General features: G+C 25.4%; 1 protein-coding gene across 2 annotated transcripts in view; it reads left to right on the forward strand.

The window, feature by feature from the left end:
• LOC145286005 (uncharacterized) overlaps positions 1 to 20360 on the forward strand; it is a 338140-nt gene that overhangs the window by 291535 nt on the left and 26245 nt on the right. The window lies entirely within an intron of this gene.

A 20360-nucleotide genomic window follows, 5' to 3' on the forward strand; every position in this document is an offset into this window, starting at 1 on the left:
CGAGAGAAGCATGCGGCGTATTCAGCGGAGTCACGGAAATATCCGAAACAGTGGAGGGGGTGTATTTTATTTTTTTGACAGGAGTAAGGGGTATTTATTTGGGTAGCTTCTGAGGTATGGGAGCTGTGACAGGAGGGGGCATAACTCTTGTAGGTGAACGGAGTTTTGGTTTTGTAGGGTACAGTCTTTGGATGTCGACGGTTTCACTGAGATTGTGGAATTTTGGTGGGGAGAGGTGACTGCAGTTTAATGGGGGGATTCATTCTTAGTGCATCCAATTTAACAACGTCAACATATTTATCCCTACCCAGGTCATTTGTTAACATGGCCTCCTCCCGCATTTGGTCGAATAAGGCAGCCAGGGGTCTTCTTCCCGGACACGATCTACCAGGGTTCACGATCAGGATCCTCCGGGGTAGCGTCTTCTTTAGCAGATTCTTGGGGGAGAGGGTGGGGATCACTCACGGACAGGGAATCTCCTAAATGTTGTCTTTGGGTTTGGTTGCAGTCTCCTTTGGGGGCACTCCATGGTGATGTGCTCTTTCTCACCACAAAGTCAAAGGTGGAGGCTGCGGTTAACTCGTTGCTTCCTAGGAAACTTTCCTTAAAAGGTAGCACTGAGGAGTGCGCCACATATATCTTTCCTCTCATCCTTTACCAACTGGCCATACTTTCCCTACCTGTACAACACCTAAAAGCTCTTGTCGAACTCTTGTCTTTGCTCCTTCGGACAGAGGAAAACACTGGGTGAGTAGACAGGTCTGTATTCAAGGTCCATGTGAGGGAGGCTTGGGAATGCCAGATTTCAAGTATCATCGAGATGCTGAAAGGCTGGCCTTACTAAGCCACTATATACAAGATGATCGTGGCACTTCGTGGTTACTGCTGCCTTTTTCGACTTTGTTCTTGACCTGTTCGCGGGAGAATCTGCCTTCCTAAAAGAGTGCCGAGCTGCGCTAAAATGACTACCAATGTCCAGCGACCTTCTGACTGCTATCCGTAGGGAACTCCACAGGGATCTAGTGAGGGGGGCTGCCGCTGACTCGCTATGAGCATGTTTTGGGTTTTACAAACCAGAGCAGAACGGACGGTTTATCAACTAAATGGAGATGGGAGGGTCCTACTAACCACTTTTGTATTTTTTCTTCCCCCACCCGCGAGACACAAATGAACTATTGTACCATTATTGTTATCTTTTTTTGTTTTTACACGTAAATAAAAATGTTTGAAACAATTGGGCTCTAAGTAGGACGTTCCCCAGTGAAAGAAGATACTAGCTAAGAAAAACTTTTGTTTAGTTACGGAGTGACAAGGATGACCAACGACCCTCATTTTCCCCCCCTTTTGAGTTGGCCTTGTGCCTAAGTTTTTGTTCAGTTTGAACTTACATTGTAATTTTAGCCTGAATAAAGGATTTAATATCTCAAAGTGTAGTATCTGTTGCAACCTCATATATCTTTAGTTTCGCATTGACATTACCTTTAGGGTTGTAGGGAGCCTAGCCTATGGTTATTCCTCGTTCCAGTAGAAATTGTTGAAGGAGACAGCAAATAATGAACAGAGGCATTATATAATTGCAGTAGCCGATATGTCTGAACAATGGAAAGCAAAAGGAAACTGAATATTCGTCGACAACAGTTAATATATATCAGTTCCTTGTTTTGCTTGATAGTGTTCTTTTAAAATCAAGATTTAGTCTTTCGAACAATTGTGTTGCTTTTATTAAAACGCCAGGTCTGGGTTTATAAAATCGAGGCTTTATTTCAGCATACGTTCGGCAGGAATTTGCAATTATTTTTATCTCCTTCACCGAAAAAATGATTTTCCTCACAGCCTGAATCAGTCGATTAGCGATTTGCCCCACAGCATGACTCATTCGAATAATGCCCGGGTGACAGAAAATGCGTTTGGAGTTCGTCCTCACTTAATGCCATATCACCTATTAAGTTCTCTCTGTCGGGTCGGTAGCTGACGTTGAAAGAGAAACATGATAGTTCAATTCTCCACTTTGCTATTTTTTTATTTTGCTTGTAGTCTTAGAGCTAAACATAAAAGCAACTGATTTTTGGTCAGTAATAAGTTTAAAGTGGTGTCCGATCAAGTAGTGCCACCATTTTCTTAATACCTCGACTATGGCGTAGGCTTCCTTTTCATTTGCATGGTGTCGTCGTTCAGCCCGTGGGAGGTTCCTTGAAAAAAAAAAGGTTACAGGACGATTAGCTTGTCTCAAAGAATCAGAAATATCACTGTCTAACGCATTTGTTTTAACAATTAGAAGAATATTTTGGTCTATTGTTGTAATTGCTGATTTTGCAGTATCTTTTATTCAGTCCCTCGAATGCTTGTATGACTTGACAAGACAGAGGAAACGTTTCTACAAGCTTTATCTCAGAGTCAATAAATGTTTTATAATTATTAGAAAAATATCAGCTTTTTACTGCTATGGGTTTGCATTTTTTAGTTAGGTTTTCGAAAAGTGACGGGTACTGGATTTTTGCTGTCGCTAATCCACAAATTTTTAATGCAGGTATTGAACCACTAAATGGAATTTCAATTTGTGAATGTTGTTACAAAAAATCGTATCCCAGTATTATTTCGCAACAAAGGTTTTTCATTATGGATAATTTAGTGATTTTATAGGAGACGTCATTAAATAGTAAGCCCACGAAACATAAACACTTACTTGTGCAGACAATGAAGCGTTCGGCATTGTTACTTTGTGGGGGGGGGAACGAAATACAATTTGTTGGTTTTTACCAAGCTTTCTTTAATAACGCTTTCTGAGCTGCCAGTATCGAGCAAAGAATTCGCAGATCTCCCGTTAATTTTTACTTTTACAATAGTTTTTGAAAGGCAGTCTGAAATGGCGGCTAAAGTTGCAGCTGTATTTTGATTGTAATGAAAATAAATTACAGTGACAATAAATTGTAATGAAAATAAATTACAGTGACAATAAATTGTAATGAAAATAAATTGCAATGAAAACAAATTCCATTGAAAATAAATTGTAATGAAAAAAAAAATTGCAAAGAAAATGTAATGAAAATAAATTGCAATGAAAGTAAATTGTGATACAAATGAATTTTAATAACAATAAATTGCAATGAAAATAAATTACAATGAAAATAAATTACATGAAAAATAAATTGTAATGGAAATAAATTGTAATGAAAATCAATTGCAATGAAAATCAATTGCAATGAAAATCAATTGCAATGAAAATCAATTGCAATGAAAATAAATTACATGAAAAATAAATTGTAATGGAAATAAATTGCAATGAAAATGAATTACATTAAAAATAAATTATAATGGAAATAAATTGTACTGAAACAAAAATGTGATGAAAAATATATTCTAATGCAAATAAATTTTAATGATAATTAATTGTAATGAAAATAGATTGTAATAGACATAAATTGTAATGAAAAGAAATTGCAATGAAAAAATGTAATGAAAATAAATTGCAAAGAAAATAAATTGTAATGAAAATTTATTGTAATGAAAATATATTGTAATGAAAATAAATTACAATGAAAATAAATGGCAATAAACATAATTGCAATGACAACAAATGTAATGAAAATAAATCGTAATGAAAATAAATTGTAATGAAAATAAATTGTGATAAAAATAAATTGTAACGAAAATGAATTGCGTTGAAAATGAATTGTAATGAAAATAAATTGCCATTAAAATACATTGTAATGAAAATGAATTGTAATCAAAATAAATTGTAATGAAAATAAATTACAATGACTATAATTGTAATGAAAATAAATTGCAACGAAAATAAATTGCAATGAAAACAAAATGCACTGACAATAAATTGTAATGAAAATAAATTCTAATGAAAATAATTTGTAATGAACATAAATTGCAATAAAAATAATTTTAATTGGAAATAAATTGTAATGAAAATAAATTGTAATGACAACCAATTCTAATAAAAATAAATTGTAATGAAAAAAATTTTCATGAAAATTAATTGTAATGAAAAAAAATTTTCATGAAAATTAATTGTAATGAAAATAAATTGTAATGAAAATAATTTGCAAGGAAACTAAATTTTAATGAAAATTAATTGCAATGAATATAAATTCTAATAAAAATAAATCTTAATGAAAATAAATTTTAATGAGAATCAATTGCAATGAAAATAAATTGTAATGATAACAAATTCAAATGAAAATATATTGTAATAAAAATAAATTGCAATGAAAATAAATTTTAATGAAGATTAATTGTAATGAAACTAAATTGCAATGAAAATAAAATTTAATGAAAATAAATTATGAAAATAAATTGCAATGACATAAATTTTAATGAAAATAAATTGCAATGAAAATAAAATTTGATGAAAATTAATTGCAATGAAAATAAATTGTAATGAAAATTAATTGTAATGAAAATAAATTGCAATAGAAATAAATTACAATGAAAATCAATTGCAATGAAACTAAATTGTAATGAAAATAAATTGTAATGAAAATTAATTTTAATGAAAATAAATTGCAGTGAAAATAAATTGCAGTGAAAATAAATTTTAGTGAAAATAAATTGTAATGAAAATAAATTGTAATAAAAATAAACTGTAATGACAATTTCTTGCAATGATAATAAATTGCCATAACAATAAATTGTAAAGAAATAAAATTATAATGAAAATAAATGAAAATGAAAATACATTGTATTGAAAATAAATCTCAATGAAAATAAATTCCAGGGAAAATAAATTGTAATGAAAATGAATTTTAATGAAAATAAATTTTAATGAAAATAAATTGCAATGAAAATAAATTGTAATAACAATAAATTTTAATGAAAATAAATCGTAATGAAAATAAATCGTAATGAAAATAAATTGTAATGAAATTAAATTGTAATGAAAATAAATTGTAATGAAAAGAAATTGCAATTAAAATAAAATGCACTGAAACCGAGTCCTAATAAAAATTGCAATGAAGATAAATTGTAATAGAAATTAATTATAATGAAATAAATTGAAATGAAAATAAATTATACTAAAAATATATTGTAAGTAAAATTAATTGCAACAAAAATAAATTGCAGTGAAAAAGAGTAATGAAAATAAATAGCAATCAAAATCAATTGTAATGATAATAAATTGCAAAGAAAATAAATGTAATGAAAATAATTTGTAATGAAAATAATTTGTAATGAAAATACATTGTAATGAAAATACATTGTAATGGAAATAAATTGTAATGAAAATAATCTGTAATGAAAATACATTGTAATGAAAATACATTGTAATGAAAATAGGTTGTAATGAAAATAAATTGTAATGAAAATACATTGTAATGAAAATAAATTGTAATGAACAAAAACTTGCAATAACAAGAAATTGTAATGAAACTACATTTCAATGAAAATAAATTGCAATGACAATAAATTGCAATGAAAACAAATTGCAATGAAAATAAATTGGAATAAAAATTAATTGCATTGAAAATAAATTGGAATAGAAATACATTGCAATGAAAATAAATTGCAATGAAAAGAAATTGCAATTATACACAAATGTAATTAAAATAAATTGTAATAAAAATATATTGTAATGAAAATAAATTGTAATGAAACAAAAATGGCAATGAAAATAAATTATAATGACAATCAATTGTAATAACATAAATTGTAATGAAAATAAATTGTAATGAGAATAAATTGCAATGAAAATAAACAGTAATGAAAATAAATTGCAAGGAAAATACATTATAATGAAAATTAATTTTAATGAAAATAAATTGTGATTAAAATAAATTGTAATGAAAATAAATTGTAATAAAAATAAATTGTAATGAAAATTAATTGTAACGAAAATTAATTGTAACGAAAATAAATTGTAATGAAAATAAATTATAAAGAAAATAAATTGTAATGAAAATAAATAAAAATTAAAATAAAAATATTGGAAATAAATCTCAATTAAAATTAATTGTAATGAAAATAAATGGTAATGAAAAAAAATTGCAATGAAAATAAATTGAAATGAAAATAAATTGCAATGGAAATAAATTGAATTCAAAATCAATTGTAATGAAAATGAATTGGAAAGAAAATAAAATGTAATGAACATAAATTGTAATGAAAATCAATTCTAATGGAAATAAATTGCAATAAAAATAGATTGTAATGAAAATAAATTGCAATGAAAAGAAATTGCAATTAAAAACAATCGCAATGAAAATTAATTATTATGTAAATAAATTTTAATGAAAATAAAATGCAATGAAAAAAATGTAATGAAAATAAATTGTAATGGAAATAAATTGTACTGAAATATAATAGTAATCAAAATAGATTGAAATGGAAGTAAATTGTAATTAAAATAATTTCAATAAAAATGTAATGACAATAAAATGTAATGAAAAGAACTTGCAATGAAAATAAATTGCAATGAAAATAAATAGCTATGAAAAAAAATTTAATCAACCTATATTGAAATGAAATTAAATGGCAATGAAAATCAATTGCATTACAAAATACATTGTAATGGAAATAAATTGTAATTGTATAAAATTGTAATGAAAATAATTGCAATGGGACAAAAATATAATCAAAATTAATTGCAATGAAAATAAATTGTGATAAAAACAATTGTAATGAAAATCAGGTGTAAAAAAAATAAATTGTAATGAAAATTAATTGTAATGAAAATAAATTGTAATGAACAAAAACTTGCAATACCAAGAAATTGTAATGAAACTACATGTCAATGAAAATAAATTACAATAAAAATAAATTCAATGAAAACGAAATGTAATAAAATAAATTGTAATTAAAATAAATTCACTGAAAATGAAATGTAATAAAATAAATTGTAATGAAAATGAATTGTAATGAAAATAAATTGATATAAAAGCAAATTGTAAGGAAAATAAATTGTAATGAAAATAAATTGTCATTTAAATGAACTGCAATGAAAAGATGTTGCAATGCAAATAAATTGCAACGAAAACAAAGTGCAACGAAAATAAATTGCAATGAAAATAAATTGCAATCAAAATAAATTGTAAGGAAAATAAATTGTAATGAAAATGAATTGTAATGGAAATAAATTGTACTGAAATATTATTGTAATGAAAATAGATTGTAATGGAAGTAAATTGTAATAAAAATAAATTTCAATAAAATGTAATGAAAATAAATTGCAATGAAAATCAATAGAAATGAAAAAAATAATAATGAACATAAATTGTAATGAAATTAAATGGCAATGAAAATCAATTGCATTACAAAATTCATTGTAATGAAAATAAATTCTAATTACATGAAATTGTAATGAAAATACATTCAAATGAGACAAAAATATAATCAAAATAAATTGTAATGAAAATATATTGTGATGAAAAAAAATTGTAATAAAAATAAATTGTAATGACAATAACTTGTAATTAAAATAACTTGTAATGAAAAAAAATTGTAATGAAAATAAATTGTGATGAAAGTAAATTGCAATGAAAATAAGTTGTAATGAAAATAAATTGCACTGAAAATAAATTGTAATGAAAATAAATTGTAATTAAATTCAATTGTAATGAAAATAATATGCAATGAAAATAAAATTAATTAAAATAAATTATAATGAAAATAAATTGCGATGAAAATAAATTGTAATGAAAATAAATTGTAATGAAAATAAATAGTAATGAAAATAAATTGCAATGAAAATAAATTGCAATGAAAATAAATTGCAATGAAAATAAATTGCAATGAAAATAAATTGTAATGAAAATAAATTGTAATGAAAATAAATTGTAATTGAAATAAATTGTTATAGAAATAAATTGTAATGAAAATAAATTGTAATGAAATCAAATTGTAATGAAAATAAATTACAATGGAAATTAATTGCAATGAAAATGAATTACAATGAAAATACATTGTAATGAAAATAAATTGCAATGAAAATAAATTTTAATGAAAATAGATTGCAATGAAAATAAATTGTAATTAAAATAACTTGTAATGAGAATAAATTGTAATTAAATTAAATTGTAATGAAAATAAATTGCTATGAAAATAAATTGTAATGAAAATAAATTCTTATGAAACTAAATTTTAATGAAAATAGATTACAATGAAAATAAATTGGTATGAAAATAAATTGTAATGAAAATAATTTTTATTGAAAATAAATTGCAATTAAAATAAATTGTAATGAAAATAAATTGTAATGATATAAAATTGTAATGAAAATAAATTGCAATGAAAATAGATTGTAATGAAAATAAATTGTTATGAAAATAAATTGTAATGAAAATAAATTGCAATGGAAATTAATTGTGATGAAAATAAATTGTGATGAAAATAAATTGTAATGAAAATAAATTGTGATGAAAATAAATTGTGATGAAAATGAATTGTGATGAAAATGAATTGTAATTAAAATAAATTGTTATGGAAACAAATTGTAATTAAAATAGTTTGTAAAGAAAATATATTGCAATAGAAATAAATTGTAATGAAAATAACTTTTAATGAAAATAAAGTGTAATGACAATAAATTGCAATTAAAACAAATTGTAATGAAAATAAATTGTTCTGACAATAAATTTTAATGGGAATGGTTTGTAATGAAAATAAATAAATAAATTGCAATGGAAATTAATTGCAATGAAAATAAATTGTAATTAAAATAAATTGTAACGAAAATAAATTGCAATGAACATAGTTTGTAATGAAAACAAATTGCAATGAAAATAATATGCAATAAAAAAAAAACGTAAGGAAAACAAATTGTAAGGAAAAAAATTGTTATGAAAATACATTGTAATGAAAATAAATTGTAATGAAAATAAATTGTAATAAAAATAAACTGTAATGACAATTTCTTGCAATGATAATAAATTGCCATAACAATAAATTGTAAAGAAATAAAATTATAATGAAAATAAATGAAAATGAAAATACATTGTATTGAAAATAAATCTCAATGAAAATAAATTCCAGGGAAAATAAATTGTAATGAAAATGAATTTTAATGAAAATAAATTTTAATGAAAATAAATTGCAATGAAAATAAATTGTAATGAAAATAAATTGTAATGAAAATAAATCGTAATGAAAATAAATCGTAATGAAAATAAATTGTAATGAAATTAAATTGTAATGAAAATAAATTGTAATGAAAAGAAATTGCAATTAAAATAAAATGCACTGAAACCGAGTCCTAATAAAAATTGCAATGAAGATAAATTGTAATAGAAATTAATTATAATGAAATAAATTGAAATGAAAATAAATTATACTAAAAATATATTGTAAGTAAAATTAATTGCAACAAAAATAAATTGCAGTGAAAAAGAGTAATGAAAATAAATAGCAATCAAAATCAATTGTAATGATAATAAATTGCAAAGAAAATAAATGTAATGAAAATAATTTGTAATGAAAATAATTTGTAATGAAAATACATTGTAATGAAAATACATTGTAATGGAAATAAATTGTAATGAAAATAATCTGTAATGAAAATACATTGTAATGAAAATACATTGTAATGAAAATAGGTTGTAATGAAAATAAATTGTAATGAAAATACATTGTAATGAAAATAAATTGTAATGAACAAAAACTTGCAATAACAAGAAATTGTAATGAAACTACATTTCAATGAAAATAAATTGCAATGACAATAAATTGCAATGAAAACAAATTGCAATGAAAATAAATTGGAATAAAAATTAATTGCATTGAAAATAAATTGGAATAGAAATACATTGCAATGAAAATAAATTGCAATGAAAAGAAATTGCAATTATACACAAATGTAATTAAAATAAATTGTAATAAAAATATATTGTAATGAAAATAAATTGTAATGAAACAAAAATGGCAATGAAAATAAATTATAATGACAATCAATTGTAATAACATAAATTGTAATGAAAATAAATTGTAATGAGAATAAATTGCAATGAAAATAAACAGTAATGAAAATAAATTGCAAGGAAAATACATTATAATGAAAATTAATTTTAATGAAAATAAATTGTGATTAAAATAAATTGTAATGAAAATAAATTGTAATAAAAATAAATTGTAATGAAAATTAATTGTAACGAAAATTAATTGTAACGAAAATAAATTGTAATGAAAATAAATTATAAAGAAAATAAATTGTAATGAAAATAAATAAAAATTAAAATAAAAATATTGGAAATAAATCTCAATTAAAATTAATTGTAATGAAAATAAATGGTAATGAAAAAAAATTGCAATGAAAATAAATTGAAATGAAAATAAATTGCAATGGAAATAAATTGAATTCAAAATCAATTGTAATGAAAATGAATTGGAAAGAAAATAAAATGTAATGAACATAAATTGTAATGAAAATCAATTCTAATGGAAATAAATTGCAATAAAAATAAATTGTAATGAAAATAAATTGCAATGAAAAGAAATTGCAATTAAAAACAATCGCAATGAAAATTAATTATTATGTAAATAAATTTTAATGAAAATAAAATGCAATGAAAAAAATGTAATGAAAATAAATTGTAATGGAAATAAATTGTACTGAAATATAATAGTAATCAAAATAGATTGAAATGGAAGTAAATTGTAATTAAAATAATTTCAATAAAAATGTAATGACAATAAAATGTAATGAAAAGAACTTGCAATGAAAATAAATTGCAATGAAAATAAATAGCTATGAAAAAAAATTTAATCAACCTATATTGAAATGAAATTAAATGGCAATGAAAATCAATTGCATTACAAAATACATTGTAATGGAAATAAATTGTAATTGTATAAAATTGTAATGAAAATAATTGCAATGGGACAAAAATATAATCAAAATTAATTGCAATGAAAATAAATTGTGATAAAAACAATTGTAATGAAAATCAGGTGTAAAAAAAATAAATTGTAATGAAAATTAATTGTAATGAAAATAAATTGTAATGAACAAAAACTTGCAATACCAAGAAATTGTAATGAAACTACATGTCAATGAAAATAAATTACAATAAAAATAAATTCAATGAAAACGAAATGTAATAAAATAAATTGTAATTAAAATAAATTCACTGAAAATGAAATGTAATAAAATAAATTGTAATGAAAATGAATTGTAATGAAAATAAATTGATATAAAAGCAAATTGTAAGGAAAATAAATTGTAATGAAAATAAATTGTCATTTAAATGAACTGCAATGAAAAGATGTTGCAATGCAAATAAATTGCAACGAAAACAAAGTGCAACGAAAATAAATTGCAATGAAAATAAATTGCAATCAAAATAAATTGTAAGGAAAATAAATTGTAATGAAAATGAATTGTAATGGAAATAAATTGTACTGAAATATTATTGTAATGAAAATAGATTGTAATGGAAGTAAATTGTAATAAAAATAAATTTCAATAAAATGTAATGAAAATAAATTGCAATGAAAATCAATAGAAATGAAAAAAATAATAATGAACATAAATTGTAATGAAATTAAATGGCAATGAAAATCAATTGCATTACAAAATTCATTGTAATGAAAATAAATTCTAATTACATGAAATTGTAATGAAAATACATTCAAATGAGACAAAAATATAATCAAAATAAATTGTAATGAAAATATATTGTGATGAAAAAAAATTGTAATAAAAATAAATTGTAATGACAATAACTTGTAATTAAAATAACTTGTAATGAAAAAAAATTGTAATGAAAATAAATTGTGATGAAAGTAAATTGCAATGAAAATAAGTTGTAATGAAAATAAATTGCACTGAAAATAAATTGTAATGAAAATAAATTGTAATTAAATTCAATTGTAATGAAAATAATATGCAATGAAAATAAAATTAATTAAAATAAATTATAATGAAAATAAATTGCGATGAAAATAAATTGTAATGAAAATAAATTGTAATGAAAATAAATAGTAATGAAAATAAATTGCAATGAAAATAAATTGCAATGAAAATAAATTGCAATGAAAATAAATTGCAATGAAAATAAATTGTAATGAAAATAAATTGTAATGAAAATAAATTGTAATTGAAATAAATTGTTATAGAAATAAATTGTAATGAAAATAAATTGTAATGAAATCAAATTGTAATGAAAATAAATTACAATGGAAATTAATTGCAATGAAAATGAATTACAATGAAAATACATTGTAATGAAAATAAATTGCAATGAAAATAAATTTTAATGAAAATAGATTGCAATGAAAATAAATTGTAATTAAAATAACTTGTAATGAGAATAAATTGTAATTAAATTAAATTGTAATGAAAATAAATTGCTATGAAAATAAATTGTAATGAAAATAAATTCTTATGAAACTAAATTTTAATGAAAATAGATTACAATGAAAATAAATTGGTATGAAAATAAATTGTAATGAAAATAATTTTTATTGAAAATAAATTGCAATTAAAATAAATTGTAATGAAAATAAATTGTAATGATATAAAATTGTAATGAAAATAAATTGCAATGAAAATAGATTGTAATGAAAATAAATTGTTATGAAAATAAATTGTAATGAAAATAAATTGCAATGGAAATTAATTGTGATGAAAATAAATTGTGATGAAAATAAATTGTAATGAAAATAAATTGTGATGAAAATAAATTGTGATGAAAATGAATTGTGATGAAAATGAATTGTAATTAAAATAAATTGTTATGGAAACAAATTGTAATTAAAATAGTTTGTAAAGAAAATATATTGCAATAGAAATAAATTGTAATGAAAATAACTTTTAATGAAAATAAAGTGTAATGACAATAAATTGCAATTAAAACAAATTGTAATGAAAATAAATTGTTCTGACAATAAATTTTAATGGGAATGGTTTGTAATGAAAATAAATAAATAAATTGCAATGGAAATTAATTGCAATGAAAATAAATTGTAATTAAAATAAATTGTAACGAAAATAAATTGCAATGAACATAGTTTGTAATGAAAACAAATTGCAATGAAAATAATATGCAATAAAAAAAAACGTAAGGAAAACAAATTGTAAGGAAAAAAATTGTTATGAAAATACATTGTAATGAAAATAAATTGCAATGAAAATAAATTGCAATGAAAATAAATTGCAATGAAAATAAATTGTAATAAAATTAAATTGTAATTAAAATAAATTGTAATCAAATAAATTGTAATTAAAATTAACTGTAATGAAAATAAATTGTAATGAAAATAAATTGCAATGAAATTAAATTGTAATGAAAATAAAGTGTAATGAAAATAAATTGCTCTGAAAATAAATTGTAATGAAAATAAATTGTAATGAAAATAAATTGTAATGAAAATAAATTGTAATGAAAATTGTAATGAAAATAAATTGTAATGAAAATTGTAATGAAAATAAATTGTTATGAAAATAAATTGTAATGAAAATAAATTGTAATTAAAAAATAGTGATGAAAATAAATTGTAATGAAAATAAATTACAATAATAATTAATTGCAATGAAAATAAATTGTAATTAAATTCAATTGTAATGAAAATAGATTGCAATTAAAATAAATTTAAATGAAAGTGAATTGCAATGAAAATGAATTGCAATGAAAATAAATTGTAATGAAAATCAATTGTAATGAAAATAGTTTGTAATTAAAATAAATTCTAATGAAAATAAATTGTAATGAAAATTAATTGTTATAAAAATAAATTGTAATGAAAATAAATTGTAAAAAATTAAATTGTAATGAAAATAAATTACAATGGAAATTAATTGCAATGAAAATAAATTTTAATGAAAAAAATTGCAATAAAAATAAATTGTAATGAAAATAGATGGTAATGAAAATAAATTGTTATGAAAATGAATTACAATGAAAATACATTGTACTGAAAATAAATTGCAATGAAAATAAATTTTAATGAAAATAAATTGCAATGAAAATAAATTGTTATGAAAATAAATTGTTATGAAAATAAATTGTAATTAAAATAATTTTTATTGAAAATATCTTCTAATAAAAATAAACTGTAATGAAAATAAATTGCTATGAAAATAAATTGTAATGAAAATATATTCTTACGAAAATATATTTTAATGACAATAGTTTGTTATGAAAATATATTGCAATAAAAATAAATTGAAATGAAAATAAATTGCAATTGAAATAAATTACAATGAAAATAAATTACAATGAAAATAAATTGCAATGAAAATAAATTGTAATGAAAACAAATTGTAATTAAATTAAATTGTGATGAAAATATATTACAATAAAAATTAATTGCAATGAAAATAAATTTTAATGAAAATAAATTGTAATGAAAATAAATTGTTATGAAAATAAATTGTAATGAAAAAAATTGTTATGAAAATGAATTACAATGAAAATACATATATATACATAACTTGTAATTAAAATAACTTGTAATGAAAAAAAATTGTAATGAAAATAAATTGCAATGAAACTAAATTTTAATGAAAATAGATTGCAATGAAAATAAATTGGTATGAAAATAAATTGTAATGAAAATAGTTTTTATTGAAAATAAATTGTAATGAAAATAAATTGTAATGAAAATAAATTGTAATGAAAACAAATTTTAATGAAAATAAATCGTAATGAAAATAAATCGTAATGAAAATAAATTGTAATGAAATAAAATTGTAATAAAAATAAATTGTAATGAAAATGAATTGCAATGAAAATAAATTGTAATGAAATTAAATTGTAATGAAAATAAAGTGTAGTGAAAATAAATTGTAATGAAAATAAATTGTTATGAAAATAAATTTTAATGAAAATAAATTGTAATTAAAAAATAGTGATGAAAATAAATTGTAATGAAAATAAAGTTTAATAACAATTAATTGCAATGAAAATAAATTGTGATGAAAATAAATTGTAATTAAATTCAATTGTAATGAAAATAGATTGCAATGAAAATAAATTTAAATGAAAGTTAATTGCAATGAAAATGAATTGCAATGAAAATAAATTGCAATTAAAATAAATTGCAATTAAAATAAATTGCAATTAAAATAAATTGTAATGAAAATAAATTGTAATGAAAACAAATTTTAATGAAAATAAATCGTAATGAAAATAAATTGTAATGAAATAAAATTGTAATAAAAATAAATTGTAATGAAAATAAATTGCAATGAAAATAAATTGCAATGAAAATAAATTGTAATGAAAATAAATTGTTATGAAAATAATTCGTAATGAAAATAAATTGCAATGGAAATTAATTGTGATGAAAATAAATTGTAATGATAATAGTTCTTAATGAAAATAAATTGCAATGAAAATAAATTGCAATGAAAATAAATTGTCATGAAAATAAATTGCAATGAAAATAAATTGTTATGAAAATAAATTGTTATGAAAATAATTCGTAATGAAAATAAATTGCAATGGAAATTAATTGTGATGAAAATAAATTGTAATGATAATAGTTTGTAATTAAAATAAATTGCAATAAAAAATAAATTGCTTTCGTATAGAAGGGTGTCCCTCTTACTTTTACTAAGGACAATTAATATGAGTGCAGCATTTGAGCTGACACCACACTTCAGCCATCAGTCCAGTACAAGTACCGGATATTGACTGAATATCGACTGACAAGAATTCGACTAACTGTCTACTTGACAAGCAGAAATACACAGCTTTTATAGTCTTGGATTACCAAGGGAGATAATCCATAATTATTACAATATGTTAAATATAAAATATTAATTAATGAGTAGTAGTAGTAGTATTTGAGGGGAAGGTCGGGAGAGTGTCTTTAACTAAAGATGATGTCTTGATAAAACTATCAGTGGTATAACCTAAAATTTACCAACCTGATGTATGGGAGAATGTCAAATCAATATATTGAAAATAACGACATGAATGCAACTGGAACATCTTGCAAAGGTCTCACATCCGGCAGATGTCCCACTGGTTAGTAGTGTGGATCCTGTCGTCATCATACAACTGTTCGAAATTCTGAGAATGTTGGTGGATATAGGGGCAGTGAGGATTGGCAGAGAGGGTCCCAGGAAACGAAGGGAGTTGGAACAGGAAATGTTAAAAAATCATGGACCGATGGGGAAAGAAAAGTACTGTGGGGTACTTTGTAAGAAGTGGAAGTACCAAATCTGGTGAATATATTCGGAAAGTGAAGGAAGAGTGAAATTTGAGGGGTGGGGGGGCTAGAAGTGTGGTGAGTTTGCTATCTCAGTTAAAACAGATTAAAAATAACAATCTACTTTCAGTGATTGCAAGGGAAGAGGTTGAACGAATGGTTAGGAATGAAATGAATAGTGAAATTAAAATTGATGAAACCAGATCTGATGAAAGCATTGAGGGTGTGGAAGTGCAGAAGGGAAATGCAAGCGATGATATGAGGTGGGCAACCGAGGAGGAATGTAATGCTATGGTTAGGGGAAGTAACGAGACAATGGAGCCAGTGGAAGAAACAGATGTGTGGAGAAGTGGTGATGAAGTTCGAGCTTTGACTTTTGTAGAAAAAAAGTACTACAGAAGTTAAGAGAGGTTTTTCTTGGGGAATAGATCATAGATATCCCAAACATGAAGAGTAGTGATAGGCAGACGATGAAAAGCGAGGTAAAAATAGTTCAAGGCTTACTTCACAACATCATAAGAAAGAACATTGATTATGGAACTTAACAGGTTTCTGTATGCAGCGTCATACATTATTGCGAATCATCTTGGCTTAATACAGAAGAAAAACAAGGAAATGAAGGATAGAAGGCCATACTTGCAGAGGCGGCTTGAAAAACGTATTAAACGGTGGCAGAAAGACATCAGTAGAATTGAAGAAATATAAAAGGAGTTAAACTAGGACAGAAAGCCAAGGACGAGCTTGAAAGGAGGAATAGATTGCTGAAAAATGGGGTGAGGACAGTTCTAACAATGTTGAAAGAGAAGGTCCATACTGGTGGTATGAAAATTAGGAACTTTGTTCGGCAGAACAATCTTTCCTAGTCTCAGTTGTATAAAGAATTAAATGGCAGTAAACAGGCGGGAAATAACATTCCAAATGCAAATGATGCCAGGAAGTTCTGGAGTGGGATTTGGTCTGTCAAAGGGCGACATAATGAGAAGGTTAGTTGGTTGGGAGAGGTCAAAGAAAGGCTATCAGGAATGCAGCAGATGGAGAACGTTCAGATAACCATTGATGACGTGAAGGCTGGCATATGAAGAATGACAAATTGGAAGGCACCTGATCCAGATGGAGTGATGGGCTTCTGATTCAAACAGTTCAAATGCCTTTATTCACCTATAACTGCTGCCCTGCAAAAGGTTGTAGAGTCGGGAGATTTCCCTAATTGGCTTAAGGGAAGGACGACACTGATTTGGAAGGATCCTGCAAAGGGAACAGCTGCCAGCAATTACAGACCGATTACATGTCTACCACTAATGTGGAAGCTGTTAACCAGAATCTTTGCAGAAAAAGTTTATGGACATCTTGTGAGTAATGGTGTTTTTTCCTGATGAACAGAAAGGATGCCAGAAAGGCTCGAGGGGTACCAAGGAGCAATTACTGATTGATAAAGCATTAATGGAGGATGCAAAGAGGAAGAAGAGGAATTTGAGTGTAGCATGGATCGATTAAAGGAAGGCTTATGACAGGGTTCCTCATTCATAGATCCATGAAACACTATCGATGATGAAGGTTGCTGGGAATGTGATAGGGCTTTTAGAGACAAGTATGGCTCAATGGAAAACGGTGCTGACAGCAGAGAAGTACTGGGGAAGGTTGGCATTAAACATGGAATATCCAAGGAGATTCGTTATCTCCACTTTTTTTCTTATGATAATGATGCCATTGCGCATCCTCTTGAAGAGAGAGAAGCTGGGGTATAACTTTGGATCTGGTGGCAGACGCTTCGACCATCTACTGTTTATGGATGATTTGAAGATATTTGGTATAAATGAGAAGAAAATGAAGGGACTAGTAGAGCTCGTTGGGACATACTCAGAAGACATCTGAATAGAGTTTGGGATTAGTAAATGTGCGGTGCTAGTGATGAAAAGGGGAGTAAAGGTTCATTTGAATGGAATAGCGTTGCCAAATTGAGAAATTATGAAAGAAATAGAAGATACCGGGTAAAAGCATTTGGGAGTGCTGGAAGGTGTAGGCATCATGAACAGAGAGATGAAAGAGAAAGTCAGGAAGGAGTATCTTAGAAGAGTGAAACTAATTGCAAAGTCAAAATTGCATGGAGGAAATCTAATGAAAGCGGTGAATGCATGGGCAGTCAGTGTTTTGAGATACAGTGAGAGAATTTTAGAATGTTCTGACAAGGAGTTGCATGCCATGAATATCAAAAACAAGAAAAGTTTTAGCAATGTTTGTTATATTCCACATTCGAAGTAGTGCACCGAGGCTATATCAAAAGAGGAAAGACAGTGGGAGAGGATAGGAAAGTATAAAAAATTGTGTTAGAACCGAGGAGATGTCGTTGAAGGAGCATGTGGTTAGAAGTGAGGAGTGGATGCTCAAGGTTGTGGCCAATGAAGTGGAGGTATGTGAGACCAAAGCTGAGTATGTGAAACGTATAGACAGAGAAAGAGCAGAGGAACTGGCTAGGAAGAGAATGCATGGAAAGTTCTTCCAGGATGTAGCAGATGAATGAAAAATGCTAATGAAAGATCATGGCAATGGCTTAGAGCTGGCTATCTGGCTAAGAGTACTGAAGCTTTTGTTTGTGCAGCACAAGAGCAGACATTAAGAACACGACTGTTCAAAATAGTGGTTCTAGGTGGGTAAGTTGTGTCAGAATGCCAGATTTGTGGTTAATTGCGAGTCAATTTTTCAGTCAGAGTCAATTGCGCACCTTGAAGCAGGATGTAGCGGATTGGCCCAGAGAGAGTACCACAAAAGACACAATCGCATGGGGCAATATATTGGGAAATCTGTAAAAAGGTTGGGGTGAAGTGTGCTAGAAATTGGTTTTAGGAGGTGCTTGATGAAGTGAGAACAAGTGAGGATGGCATTGTAAAGGTATGGTGGGACAAAAGTATCATAACGACCAAGCAATTGGAACATAATCATCCGGATTTGGTCGTCATTGATAAGGTCTCAAAAAACTGGCAAATTGTAGACTTCTCTCTCATATTCTTGGTCTCCTTCTCTCTCATATTCCTGTCACTCACAAACGTTCAATGTATCACAGTTCTTCGATGTGGCTAGATCAAATCTCGACTTTTTTTTAACAAACGTACACAGAATCTTAATGCTTATATGAACACAAATGCAGGCAGAAGTGAACTCAGTTTTAAACAGTAAATATAGTCTTTGTCAAATTCCCATGTATGATAGTCATCAAATCTTTTTGTTCTTACTAAAGTCCAAAAATGATATATATATATATATATATATATATATATATATATATATATATATATATATATACAGTTTGAATTCCATTAAAGTTTTATAGTATGAGTCAACTTAAACAATCACTTGACACTCCTTGAGATGGACTTGGCATTTGTTAAAAGTATGTGATTATTTATAAGTTTAAAAAAAGTGACAATGCTTTCGACGAAATAGTTGTGGTTTTTCAGGGAATAGATTTTCAATAGCAGCAGTAGTAGGTCAACAGTGACGCATTTCAAATGGTGTAGTGAAGATAAATTAGATAAAGAAAGAAACATGCTCATGCAAATAAAATACAACAAAAAAATTACTAATATCTAGACAAAATTTAAGCATATTTAAATATGAAATTTGGCAAGAATTAATCAGAATCGAAAGTTTTTTTTTTTTTTTTTTTTACATAGTCATCACCACATTATCAAGGCCAAGAGGCCACTCAAGGATAAGGGTTAAAGAGTGTACAGTAGAAATTGGACAATATAGTAATCATTAGTAATGAAAATTTGGTAAATTTGATAACTTATATGGAACAGCTCATCAAGAACTTATTTACATTAGACTTAAAGACAACCATATTGTAGTCGGCCGGAAAGCAGGAAAACGGAAGACAATTCCACAGGCGTGCAGTTCTAAGAAAGAAGCTCTGTTCATGGAATCTATGTTTAGGTTTAGGCACAGATAAAGAGTGGGGGGAATTATTGATAGTGTTTACAGCTAGACGAGTGTTTCTTGTGAAAGTTTGGCGAGGGGGGACCATAGATTGAAGCTCAGTCGAACACTTTCCATGAAAATAACGATACATCAGAGACAAACTCACAACATCTCTTCTGTGAGATAGAGGTTGCAAGGAAGAGAAAAGGACATCTCCTACGAGGCTACGAAGTCTATTTTGAACTCTATCAAGGCAGGCCAAGTCCTTTCTAGCAGCTCCTGCCCAGATGTGGCAACAGTATTCCATCCTTGGACGTACCTGGCTCTTATATAGATAGAGAATAGCATCA

This window comes from Euprymna scolopes, chromosome 10 (genome assembly GCF_053919585.1).
Source record: "Euprymna scolopes isolate OS-2025 chromosome 10, ASM5391958v1, whole genome shotgun sequence".
Lineage (NCBI taxonomy): Eukaryota > Metazoa > Mollusca > Cephalopoda > Sepiida > Sepiolidae > Euprymna > Euprymna scolopes.